At 56.4% G+C, this 11,097-nt stretch overlaps 2 protein-coding genes across 2 annotated transcripts in view; one reads left to right on the plus strand and one right to left on the minus strand.

Annotated features, from left to right (window-relative positions):
* LOC133360907 (protein phosphatase 1L-like) overlaps positions 1-3,927 on the plus strand; it is a 108,306-nt gene extending 104,379 nt beyond the window's left edge. The window contains exon 5 of the transcript XR_009757317.1: positions 3,381-3,927. The gene's annotated coding sequence lies outside the window, so the exon portion shown is untranslated. The remainder of the gene's footprint in view (positions 1-3,380) is intronic.
* Positions 1-11,097, minus strand: part of LOC133361004 (retinoblastoma-associated protein-like) — a 215,437-nt gene that overhangs the window by 35,826 nt on the left and 168,514 nt on the right. The window lies entirely within an intron of this gene.

An 11,097-nucleotide genomic window follows, 5' to 3' on the forward strand; every position in this document is an offset into this window, starting at 1 on the left:
CCACGCACTACATGCCGCACCAGGTACTCATTTGAGGCTGAGTCGACCTAGGGGAAGCCCAGGACCGGTTCAGATAATCGTCGCCGGTGTTGGTCGTGAGCGGGAATCGGAAAACTCGGGTCGCCGGGTTCTTAGCGGAGCGCGCAAACCGCTACACGAACACTCCCTACACGCACGCACACAGACACGCACACAGACACAGACACGCACACACAGATACGCACACACACACACAGACACGCACACAGACACAGACACGCACACACGCACACACGCACACAGACACGCACACACACACACAGACACGCACACAGACACAGACACGCACACAGACACGCACACAGACATGCACACACACACGTACACAGACACGCACACACGCACACAGACACACACACACAGACACGTACACACACACAGACACGCACACAGACACGCACACACACACGCACACAGACACGCATACACACACAGACACGCACACAGACACGCACACAGACACGCACGCGCACACAGACACGCACACAGACACGCACACAGACACGCACACAGACACGTACACAGACACACAGACACGCACACAGACACGCACGCAGACACGCACACACACACAGACACGCACACAGACACGCACACACCCACAGAAACGCGCGCACATACACACAGACACATACATGCACACACAGACACATACATGCACACACACAGACACGCACATACTCGCGGACGCGATTACATAAAAATGAAACACACAACAACCCAAAAACCCGTTTTTAAAGCTCGTCCGTGCCCTGCCAGGAGAAGGGTTGTGAGCATTGCGGGGCGTAGGAGTAGTCCGAGCAGATGGGGGACGTGGAACCATTAGCCATGGGCCTTGCCCGCCTTTGTTGTCTGGGCTGCCGTGGTGGCTAGCAGATGTTAGCTACCTCGCCTGGCATGCAGGAGGTCGTGGGTTCGATCCCGACCCTGACTGTGGCTGCTGTATATTTGGAGTTTGCGTGTCTCTCTCTCTGTCATCATCATCACGGTGGCTATGAGATGTTGACTACCTTGCCTGGAATGCAGGAGGTCGTGGGTTCGATCCCGACCCTGACTGTGGCTGCTGTATATTTGGAGTTTGCGTGTCTCTGTCATCATCATCACGGTGGCTAGCAGATGTTAGCGACCTCGCCTGGCATGCAGGAGGTCGTGGGTTCGATCCCAACCCTGACGCCTGCTGCTGTATATTTGGAGTTTGCGTGTCTCTCTCTGTCATCATCATCACAGTGGCTAGCAGATGTTAGCTACCTTGCCTGGTATACAGGAGGTCGTGGGTTCGATCCCAACCCTTACAATGCCTGCTGTATATTTGGAGTCTGCGTGTCTCTCTCTCTGTCATCATCATCACGGTGGCTAGCAGATGTTAGCTACCTCGCCTGGCATGCAGGAGGTCGTGGGTTCGATCCCAACCCTGACCGTGCCTGCTGTATATTTGGAGTTTGCGTGTCTCTCTCTCATCATCACGGTGGCTAGCAGATGTTAGCTACCTTGCCTGGTATACAGGAGGTCGTGGGTTCGATCCCAACCCTTACAATGCCTGCTGTATATTTGGAGTCTGCGTGTCTCTCTCTCTGTCATCATCATCACGGTGGCTAGCAGATGTTAGCTACCTCGCCTGGTATGCAGGAGGTCGTGGGTTCGATCCCAACCCTTACAATGCCTGCTGTATATTTGGAGTTTGCGTGTCTCTCTCTCTCTCTGTCATCATCATCACAGTGGCTAGCAGATGTTAGCTACCTCGCCTGGTATACAGGAGGTCGTGGGTTCGATCCCAACCCTTACAATGCCTGCTGTATATTTGGAGTTTGCGTGTCTCTCTCTCATCATCACGGTGGCTAGGAGATGTTAGCTACCTCGCCTGGCATGCAGGAGGTCGTGGGTTCGATCCCAACCCTGACCGTGCCTGCTGTATATTTGGAGTTTGCGTGTCTCTCTCTCATCATCACGGTGGCTAGCAGATGTTAGCTACCTTGCCTGGCATGCAGGAGGTCGTGGGTTCGATCCCAACCCTGACTGTGGCTGCTGTATATTTGGAGTTTGCGTGTCTCTCTCTCATCATCACGGTGGCTAGCAGATGTTAGCTACCTCGCCTGGCATGCAGGAGGTCGTGGGTTCGATCCCAACCCTGACCGTGCCTGCTGTATATTTGGAGTTTGCGTGTCTCTCTCTCATCATCACGGTGGCTAGGAGATGTTAGCTACCTCGCCTGGCATGCAGGAGGTCGTGGGTTCGATCCCAACCCTTACCATGTCTGCTGTATATTTGGAGTTTGCGTGTCTCTCTCTCATCATCACGGTGGCTAGGAGATGTTAGCTACCTCGCCTGGCATGCAGGAGGTCGTGGGTTCGATCCCAACCCTGACTGTGGCTGCTGTATATTTGGAGTTTGCGTGTCTCTCTCTCTGTCATCATCATCACAGTGGCTAGCAGATGTTAGCTACCTTGCCTGGTATACAGGAGGTCGTGGGTTCGATCCCAACCCTTACAATGCCTGCTGTATATTTGGAGTTTGCGTGTCTCTCTCTCTCTGTCATCATCATCACGGTGGCTATGAGATGTTGACTACCTCGCCTGGTATGCAGGAGGTCGTGGATTCGATCCCGACCCTTACCATGTCTGCTGTATATTTGGAGTTTGCGTGTCTCTCTCTCTGTCATCATCATCACGGTGGCTAGCAGATGTTAACTACCTCGCCTGGCATGCAGGAGGTCGTGGGTTCGATCCCAACCTTGACCATGTCTGCTGTATATTTGGAGTTTGCGTGTCTCTCTGTCATCATGATCACGGTGGCTAGCAGATGTTAGCTACCTCGCCTGGTATGCAGGAGGTCGTGGGTTCGATCCCAACCCTTACAATGCCTGCTGTATATTTGGAGTTTGCGTGTCTCTCTCTCTCTCTGTCATCATCATCACAGTGGCTAGCAGATGTTAGCTACCTCGCCTGGCATGCAGGAGGTCGTGGGTTCGATCCCGACCCTGACTGTGGCTGCTGTATATTTCGAGTTTGCGTGTCTCTCTCTCTCTCTCATCATCACAGTGGCTAGCAGATTTTGACAACCTCGCCTGGCATGCAGGAGGTCGTGGGTTCGATCCCGACCCTGACGATGCCTGCTGCTGTATATTTGGAGTTTGCGTGTCTTTCTCTGTCATCATCACCCGAAATGAGTGACAAACGGTTACTCACCAGTGACTCACGGTCTACCCGTACCCGTACCCGGCCGGGTACGGGTAGCCGTTCCCTACCCGTACCCTACCCGAAATGAGTGACAAACGGTGACTCACCAGTGACTCACGGCCTACCCGTACCCGACCGCACCAGGGTCGCAAACGGGTACCCGGCCAGGTACGGGTAGCCGGGTATCGGGTAGGGTACGGGTATCGGGGGGTACCCGATTGCGACCTCTGGGATGAAGCCATGTTGCAGGCGCGGGTGGGTTGATTCTAGGAACTTGAATTGTGAGAAGAGACAAGACGTTGGGAAATGAGTGACAAACGTTGACTCGCCAGTGACTCACGGCCTACCCGTACCCGTACCCGGCCGGGTACGGGTAGCCGGGTATCGGGTAGGGTACGGGTACCCGATTGTGACCTCTGGGATGAAGCCATGTTGCAGGCGCGGGTGGGTTGATTCTAGGAACTTGAATTGTGAGAAGAGACAAGACGTTGGGAAATGAGTGACAAACGTTGACTCACCAGTGACTCACGGCCTACCCGTACCCGTACCCGGCCGGGTACGGGTAGCCGGGTATCGGGTAGGGTACGGGTACCCGATTGCGACCTCTGGGATGAAGCCATGTTGCAGGCGCGGGTGGGTTGATTCTAGGAACTTGAATTGTGAGAAGAGACAAGACGTTGGGAAATGAGTGAAAAAACGGTGACTCACCAGTGACTCACGGCCTACCCGTACCCTACCCGGCCGCACCAGGGTCGCAAACGGCTACCCGTACCCAGCCGGGTACGGGTAGCCGGGTATCGGGTAGGGTACGGGTATCGGGGGGTACCCGGTTGCGACCTCTGGGATGAAGGCTACCGGCGTTGTGGCGCACGGCGTGAGCGGGGTGGCTACCAGCACCACGTACGCCCGGCCGTCTTTGTCTCTCCCCCGGTGTTCACGACACACCGCCACGGGTAACACTTTTGAGGCAGAGTCGGTCGACCGAGCTGAGAAGTTCCCAGGTGCCGGTGCAAACGATTGCACCGTGCAACACCATTTCTTGTCCCTGGGTAGTAAGCGTTGTTTTCGAATTGCTTGTGCCTCAAGAGTATCGAGAAGGGATATTTGTTGCTTTTGTGACCGGTGACTTTGAGGTGAAGGAATGACGCAAACGCACGCAACTTTTTTGTCCATTGAAAAATAGGTAAAATTTCAAAGTTTGTTACCGTGCTGGTCACAGAAGCAAAGTTAGTGGGGGGATAATCGCCACTTTCTGTACCCTTTGTGAGGCATAAGCAATGAGGCAGTAACACTTACTACCCAGGGATAAATAACAACAAGATAACTTGTTGTTAACGTAGACTTCACCGCCGATGTTGTTGGCTTTCGTGCGGAGGCACAAACGGACCCGGGTTCACCGCTCGCTGACCGCTGCGCTAACCGCTGCGCCACCCATCACCGCCACCCCCCCTCCCCCCGTCACACGCTCACGCACGATCGTACAGAACATGGGATTTTTTTTTAAATTAAATAAACACTGCGCCCGTACAATGAATTCCCAGGTGTGTGCGCGTGTTTGGTGGAGGATTTTTTGCCTTGTAGTTAGAGGGGGGGGGGGCCTCTCTCTCTCTCTTGTTTTTTTCTAATTTGTGTCAAACAAAAGGGCTTCCTTCCTGTCGCAAGGCTCTGTTGTTGGATGGGGCGGTGGGGGGTGGGGGGGGGTGGGGGGGGTGCAGTGCGGGGGTGCAGTGGGGGGGTAGTGGGGGGCAGTGGGGGGTGCAGTGGGGGGTGGGGGGGTGCAGTGGGGGGAGTGCAGTGGGGGGTGCAGTGCGGGGGTGGCAGTGGGGGGGGGGTTAGTGGGGGGCAGTGGGGGGTGGGGGTGCAGTGGGGGTGGGGGGGGGTGCAGTGGGGGGTGGGGGGGGGGGTGCAGTGGGGGGGGGAGTGCAGTGGGGGGTGCAGTGCGGTGGGTGCAGTGGGGGGGGTAGTGGGGGCAGTGGGGGGGGCAGTGGGGGGGGTGGGGGGGGTGCAGTGGGGGGAGTGCAGTGGGGGGGGTAGTGGGGGGCAGTGGGGGGTGGGGGGTGCAGTGGGGGGGGTGGGGGTGCAGCGGGGGGGGGGGTGCAGTGGGGGGTGGGGGGGGGGTGCAGTGGGGGGTGGGGGGTGGTGCAATGGGGGTGCAGTGGGGGGGGGTAGTGGGGGGGGAGGCAGCGGGAAAGGGGAGGAAAACAGTGGGAAGGGGAGCAGTGGGGGGGGGTAGTGGGGGGGGTAGTGGGGGGGGGAGTGAGGCAGTGGGGGGGGGGGTAGTGGGGGGACAGTGGTGGGGGGCAGCGGGGGGGGCGGTAGTGGGGGCAGTGGTGGTGGTGGGTGGGGGGGGGCAGTGGTGGGTGGGGGGGGGCAGTGGTGGTGGGTGGGGTGGGGGGGGGGCAGTGGTGGTGGTGGGTGGGGGGGGGGGGTAGTGGTGGTGGTGGGGGGAGGGGAGAGGACACATTGCGAGGGTGGTGGGAAGAGACTCCAAGGGGCCGTGTCTCAAGACGTCCTTCGCTGCTGTGCGGTGGCGCCGTGGTGGTGGCGAGGGAGATGTTGACCACCTCGCCCGGTATACAGGAGGTGGAGTAGGAGGGTCGGTGACGTACCGACGACTAAACCAACAGGCAGAGACATTGTTCGTTCGAATTTCGGTAACGACAACAACAACACCTCGATTATATTTCAAGAGCCGCCAATGCGACCATCGTCGCCGAAGACGGTGATGATGGTCCCTTAAGCAGGTCCCCCTTGATCAGCCGCATGCGGCTCCTCCGGTGCCGCTGGTTTGCGGCCCGATGCGCCAACAGCACTTGCCCCAACCATCTGTTGAGGCTATACGGCAGTGGGGGGTGCGGGGGGGTGGAATCTTTGTCTTTGTAGACGCTGCTGGAAGCGGTGGGTGGACGTCTGCGTTGCTCGGTTTGTGCCGCTGAGCTGAAACATCTGCGGGTGGCCGCCGCCGCTGTCCTCATGCTGTTCCCGAAGGGGAGATTCGGGAGGTGTGCGTGCCTTGCCTGCCTGCGTGTGTGCGTGCCTGCGTGTGTGCCTGCGTGCGTGCCTGCCTTGCCTGTGTGCCTGCCTTGCCTGTGTGTGTGTGTGTGCCTGCCTGTGTGCCTGCCTGCGTGTGTGCCTGCGTGTGTGCCTCCCTTGCCTGTGTGTGTGTGTGCCTGCGTGTGTGCCTGCCTGCGTGTGTGCCTGCCTGCGTGCGTGTGTGCCTGTGTGTGTGCGTGCCTGCCTGTGTGCCTGTGTGTGTGTGCGTGCGTGCCTGCGTGTGTGCCTGCGTGTGTGCCTGCCTTGCCTGTGTGCGTGTGTGCCTGTGTGCGTGTGTGCCTGTGTGTGTGCTGTGTGTGTGCTTGCCTGCCTGCGTGCTTGTCTGTGTGTACTGGTCTCTGTGTGAGTCTACGGGTCTCTGTGTACGGTCTCTGTGTGAGTCTACGGGTCTCTGTGTGAGTCTACGGGTCTCTGTGTGAGTCTACGGGTCTCTGTGTACGGGTTTCTGTGTGAGTCTATTGGGTCTCTGTATGGGTCTCTGTGTGAGGTCTACGGGGTCTCTGTGTGAGTCTACGGGGTCTCTGTGTACGGGTTTCTGTGTGAGTCTATTGGGTCTCTGTATGGGTCTCTATGTGAGTCTCGGGTCGTCTGTCAGTCTTGCGTCTCTGTGTGAGTCTACGGGTTTATGTGCGAGTCTACGGGTCTCTGTGTGAGTCTACGGGTCTATGTGTGAGTCTACGGGTCTCTGTCAGTCTATGGGCTCTCTGTGTGAGTGTACGGGTCTCTGTCAGTCTACGTGTCCTCTGTGTGAGTCTACGAGTCTCTGTGTCCGGGTTTCTGTGTGCGTCTACGGGTCTCTGTCAGTATACGTTGTCCTCTGTGTGAAGTCTACGTGTCTCTGTGTGAGTCTACGGGTCTCTCTGTGTGAGTTTACGGGTCTCTGTGTGAGTCTACGGGTCTCTGTGTGAGTCTACGGGTCTCTCTTGTGTAGTCTACGGGTCCCTGCATGAGTCTACGGGTCTCTGTGTGAGTCTATGGGTCTTTGTGTGAGTCTATGGGTCTCTCTGTGAGACTACGGGTCTCTCGGTGTGAGTCTACGGGTCCCTGCATGAGTCCTACGGGGTCTCTGTGTGAAGTCTATCGGTTCTCTGTGTTAGTTGTACGGATCTCTGGTGTGAGTCACGGTCTCTGTGTGAGTCTACAGGTCTCTGTGTGTGAGTCTACGGGTTTGTGTCAGTCTACGGATCTCTGTGTGAGTCTACGGGTCTCTGTGTGAGTCTACGGGTCTCTGTGTGAGTCTAGGGTCTCTGTGTGGGGCTCTGCGTGTGACCCGTGCGTGTGGTGCGTGCGTGTGACCCCGTGTGTGTGTGTGTGCGTGTGTGTGCGTGTGTGTGTGTGTGTGCGTGCGTGTGTGTGTGCGTGTGTGTGCGTGCGTGCGTGCGTGCGTGTGTGTGTGTGTGTGCGTGTGTGTGCGTGTGTGTGCGTGTGTGTGTGCGTGTGTGTGCGTGTGTGTGTGTGCGTGTGTGTGCGTGCGTGGCGTGCGTGGTGTGTGTGTGTGTGTGTGTGCGTGTGTGTGTGTGCGTGTGTGTGTGCGTGTGTGTGCGTGCGTGTGTGCGTGCGTGTGTGTGTGTGCGTGTGTGTGTGCTTGGAGCACATTCGATTCGCCAGGGCTGCACTGACCCCCACGCTGTGCCTTCCTTCTTTGTGCCTCACCCCCCCCTCCCGCCATACGCCGTCACGTGTTCTACTCACGCAGAGACCCATGGACCCCCTCCCCTCGCTCTCATAGAGACCCATGGACCCCCCACCCACACACACACGCACCCACCCACCCACGCACACACACCCCACCCACACACGCACCCACCCACACACGCACACATACACACACACCTACCCACCCACACACACACTACCCACCCACAACGCTCCCACCCACACATGCACCCACCCACACACACACCTACCCACACACACCTACCCACACACACACACCACACACACACCTACCCACCCACACACACCCACCCACACACCACACACACCCACCACACTACCCACACACACCTACCCACCCACACACCCCACACAACACCCAACACACACACTACCCACACCCACACACACCACCCACACACCCACACACACACCTACCCACCTACACACACCCGGAATTCTGACAACTCGCAGTGCATGCGGTGAGTCGGAGAAGCCCCCTCCTAGATTTTGCCGAGCGTGCCGCTGCTTGCCGGCCCCCCCCTCCCTCCCCCCGATCATCCTCCGCCCCCCCCCCCCCCGGTGAAATAAGTAATTGATCGCGCCAATTTTGGGCTTAGCGCTCAGCCGGAGTGACGCCGAGATGATGATAGTTTTGAACGGCTAAGCGGGCGAGCGAGTGGGTGAGCGGGTGAGTGGGCGAGCGGGTGAGCGGGTGGGCGGGCGGGCGAGCGGGCGAGTGGGTGGGGGTGAGTGAGCGGGCGGGTGAGCGAGCGGGCGGGCGGGCGGGTGAGCAGGCGGGCGAGTGGGTGAGCGGGCGAACGGGTGGGCGAGTGAGTGAGCAAGTGAGCGGGTGAGCGGGTGAGCGGGCGAGCGGGTGAGCTGGTGAACGGGCGAGCGGGCGGGCGAGTGAGTGAGCGGGGCGGGTGAGCGGGTGGACAGGTGAGTAGGTGGACAGTTCAACAGGTGAGCAGGCAAGCAGGTGAACGAGTGTGAGCCGGTCGACAGGTGAGCGTGCGAGCAGGCGACTGATTTGCGTGCACGAGGAAAACATTTTCGGCCCTAAATGTTCGTCGTTACTTCGTTTGCAAAGGGGGGTGGGAGGCAGGGGGGTGTGGGGGGCTACCCGCCCCTCTAACCCCCCCCCCTCATCCACCTCAGTCCTACAGAGCAGCTTCCCTTATCAATTAGGGGGGGGTCAGAGGTTAGAGGTTAAATGTCAGAGTTGGGGTCGCGTTTCTTGCCGCTGTGTTTTTAAACTATGAAACCAGTTGAAGCGTTGCGTCCTCTACTCTGCACTATACCTTTACGATAAACTCTTTTTATTTACCCGGTAAGGCCCCAATCCCCCTTTCGTAGCTCTGTTTACACACTTTCTTTAAACTCACTCTGTCTGTTGTTGTTGTTGTCGTTATTGTATCCTCAAATCTTGTAACTCTATTCTAACCCACTTCCCAATGTGGTATCGACTGCAGACTTGGTATACTGATGTCGTACCGATGACAATACTATATTCTATCATTGAATAAAAATATATTTTTTTACATTCTTTTTTAACGCTTTCTATGAACTCGATCTGTCTGTTGTTGTTGTTGTCGTATCCTCAAATCTTGTAACTCTATTCTAACCCACTTCCCAATGTGGTATCGACTGCAGACTTGGTATACTGATGTCGTACCGATGACAATACTATTCTATCATAAAAAAGAAAAAAGAAAATTTTATAAACATCTTTTCACACGCTTTCTATGAACTCACTCTGTCTGTTGTTGTTGTATCCTCAAATCTTGTAACTCAATTTTAACCCACTTCCCAATGTGGTATGGACTGCAAACTTGGTATACTGATGTCGTACCGATGACAATACTATATTATATCATGAAAAAAAATAGAAAAAGTATTTTTAAACATTTTTTTGTAAATGTTATGTTTCGGCTTGGGGTCTAATTGTCCACGCTCCACTGACGTTGGCTGTAATTGTCCACGGCCCCTTACGTTGTGGCAAACTTCAGGGCCACTTCCTGGAGTCGTGGAGTTCTTCATTACGAGTACGTTTCATTAAAGCGAGTTTTTAAAAAAAGCCGTTTTAAATATCACTCATTCACAAGCGACTCTGGACGTCAAAATGATAGCGGCGAATCGAAACGGGGGTTGGCTTGCCGTCATCATTTACAGCGGCAGACAAATCCTCTCAAGGCGTAGATGTCGATTCTAAATCAACGTGGAGGGGAAAACCCGGGGGACGCCGGACAACAAAAAATCCACGCAACCACCACGGCGAGAGAGAGAGAGAGACACGCAAACACAACGTCTAGAGCAGGCGCCAGGGTCGAGATCGAACCCACGACATCCTGTATACCAGGCGGTGGCCGTGTTTGTGGTCGCAGGTCAAAGGTCAGAGTTGGGGGGCAGCGTTGGCTACGTACCGTGTGAGTTGGGTTCAATAAGCAACTCCCCCTATCCTGCAGAGCGAGTGAGTGAGTGTGTGAGTGTGTGAGTGTGTGAGTGTGTGAGTGTGTGAGTGAGTGAGTGGTGAGTGAGTGAGGTGTGAGTGAGTGAGTGAGTGTGTGAGTGAGTGTGTGTGAGCGAGTGAGTGTGTGAGTGCGTGTGTGAGTGCGTGTGTGAGCGAGTGTGTGAGTGAGTGTGTGAGTGAGTGTGTGAGTGTGTGAGTGAGTGTGTGAGTGTGTGAGTGAGTGAGTGTGTGAGTGTGTGAGTGAGTGAGTGAGTGTGTGAGTGAGTGAGTGAGTGTGTGAGTGAGTGGTGAGCGAGTGAGTGTGTGAGTGCGTGTGTGAGCGAGTGAGTGTGTGAGTGGGCGAGTGAGTGTGAGCGAGTGAGTGTGTGAGTGAGCGAGTGAGTGTGTGAGCGAGTTAGTGTGTGAGTGCGTGTGTGAGCGAGTGAGTGTGTGAGTAGGCGAGTGAGTGTGAGCGAGTGAGTGTGTGAGTGAGCGAGTGAGTGTGTGAGCGAGTTAGGTGTGAGTGAGTGAGTGTGTGAGCGAGTGAGCGACTGAGCGTGTGAGCGTGTGAGTGAGTGAGTGTGTGAGCGAGTTAGTGTGTGAGTGAGTGTGTGAGCGTGTGAGCGAGTGAGCAAGTGAGTGTGTGAGTGTGTGAGTGAGTGAGTGTGTGAGTGAGTGAGCGAGTGTGTGAGTGAGCGAGTGAGCGAGTGAGTGTGTGAGCGA

This window comes from Lethenteron reissneri, chromosome 70 (assembly GCF_015708825.2).
Source record: "Lethenteron reissneri isolate LAM-NWPU_2019-01 chromosome 70, ASM1570882v1, whole genome shotgun sequence".
In the NCBI taxonomy this organism is placed as follows: Eukaryota; Metazoa; Chordata; class Hyperoartia; order Petromyzontiformes; family Petromyzontidae; genus Lethenteron; species Lethenteron reissneri.